Source organism: Chenopodium quinoa, unplaced genomic scaffold (assembly GCF_001683475.1).
Source record: "Chenopodium quinoa cultivar QQ74 unplaced genomic scaffold, ASM168347v1, whole genome shotgun sequence".
NCBI classification, from domain to species: domain Eukaryota; kingdom Viridiplantae; phylum Streptophyta; class Magnoliopsida; order Caryophyllales; family Amaranthaceae; genus Chenopodium; species Chenopodium quinoa.
In genome coordinates this window covers 4,964,185-4,966,456 of record NW_018745324.1, presented here as the reverse complement: position 1 = coordinate 4,966,456, position 2,272 = coordinate 4,964,185, and positions in this window count along the sequence as shown.

The window sequence follows — 2,272 nt, the reverse complement described above, 5'->3', positions numbered from 1 at the left end:
CAACACATAATTCTAAAATATTATGATTACTTCAATTAAGAACAAGACTAAAAAGGATCCTAAACCGGTTGTCCAAATTATTTTATTAGGCGTGATTTTCAATTACATATTCCCTTTAAACATGTAATACGGTGATCATAATAAATAATAGAATAAACATCAATATTTGAAGCAATTTAACAATAATTCTAACAATATAAAATCATTAGAAAAATAATAGAAATAAAAGGAACATAATTCTTACTTTGATTCTGTTTGCTTGCAACTACAAAATAATAAACGAGTTAGTAACTTCAAGGAAATAATAATAAAACAATAATTAAATTAAATTAAATAGAATTGATTTGGGGCCAAACCCTCAAACAGTTCTACCTTTCACGCCTAGGCTTAAGGACAAAACCACGAGTAAAGTACGGACTCCTTAGAGTGCTTGACGAAGGAATTTTGAAAGAAGGGTAGGCTAGTGTTTAGGCTAGAGCATAGAAGAGAGAAAAATAGAGAATTAATTGATGCCCCGTAAATCAGAAATGAGGGGGTATTTATAGAAAAAATGTGCTGAGGGAACACACGGAACCCTAAAATGATAAAAACCCTAAAAAAGTATACCGTGACACGACACTGTGTACCGTGACACGGGAATTCCCACCGTCAGATGGGAAAAATTCCTGTGACGCGGTGAATAGTTGTGTGACGCGGGAGATATTTTAGGGTACGGGGAATAAAACGCGTGAAGGGTTTACGCGGAACGAACACGAAAACTCCCGTGTCACAGCAAGTTTCCCGTGTCACGGGAAATCTCACCGTCAGACGGGACTGTTTCTCGTGACACGGTGAATTATTGCCGTGACGCGGGAATTTTTTGTCCATTTTTCCGTCTAAATTCATTTTTAACCCTAATTTCGTTCAGCAGTTTTAGTGCCGGTTGATAATTTCGGGCCATTTTCTGATTTATTATTATTTGGGCTAAAATAAGAAAATAAGTAAATAAAATAAATAAAAGGTTTGGGCCAAAATAAATAATAAAATAATAAAATAAAAAAGGTTTGGGCTGAAATTAAAAAATCTATGCTTTGACCAAACATCAAGCCTTATCCATGGACTATTTTAAAATACGAATTTAATTAAACACGATTTTTTAAGCACTCTCGGGATTAAATACTGAACCCGACCAATAGTGACGGTGAAAAGTTGTTCATCATCGGGTTTGGTTTTGGGGAGACATTTTTAAGTGTCTACAGAAACCCCCACTTTGACTGAGTTTGTAGAAACGTCAGTTTCGAAAACGATAGTCAAAGTAGTCGATAGGGACAGAGAATGATTTAAGACGTTCTGCGATCCTAAATCACTCTGTATACGCAGAAAAATGTTAATTCCACAGATAAAAAGATTAAAAGGATAGAATACGTATCTGGCACCAGTGTATCGATGACAAATGAGTTTGGCAGCTTCCTATGCTTGAAGGAATCCACCAGATGACGTTTGTTGAAACGCTTTCCATGTCTGAGGAAAGCCGACTGAGGAATTTGGTAGCTTTCTAAGCCTGAAGAAATCTACCGGATGATACTTTCCATGCCTGAGGAAAGTCGACGTATGAATTTGGTGTCATTCTATGCTTGAAGAAATCTACCGATAATGCTTTCCATGCTTGAGGAGAGCCGACTTGGCGGTTTTCTATACTTGAAGAAAAATTCACCGATAACGCTTTCCATGCTTGAGGAAAGCCGATTTGGCGGTTTTCTATACTTGAAGAAAAATCCACCGATAACGCTTTCCATTCTTGAGGAAAGCCGACAACTACTATAATCGCTGAAATTTGCAAGTGTATGATGGTTCGATTATCCCCGAACGTGGGCCGCAGATGATTCACACCTTCAAGTCGACTATCCGACCATATTAGGTATTCAAAACATCGACAAAATTGACTTTGACGCTTCCAAAGGGAAAAATAGTAATTTTGATACCCTTCAACCATCAGTTAGAATTTTCCGCATAATTTTACTGAAAAAATAACTGTCCAATTTGTGCGGAAAATCGTGCAATTTTGGTCAAAATGCCAGGAATATTTGTTGTCAGCTTTAAAAAGTGTGCAGGACAAAAGCCTGTAATCCTTGCCACGTGTATCATTCCCGCGACACGGTGCTTGATTGTCGTCTGACAGGAGCAATTCCCGTGTCGCGGGATTTTTTTTTGGCAAAAAAAAATACCACGCGCCCCGTACCACGCGCTTGAACACCGTTACTCAGTAACGGGAAACGTGGAACGCTAACGGGGT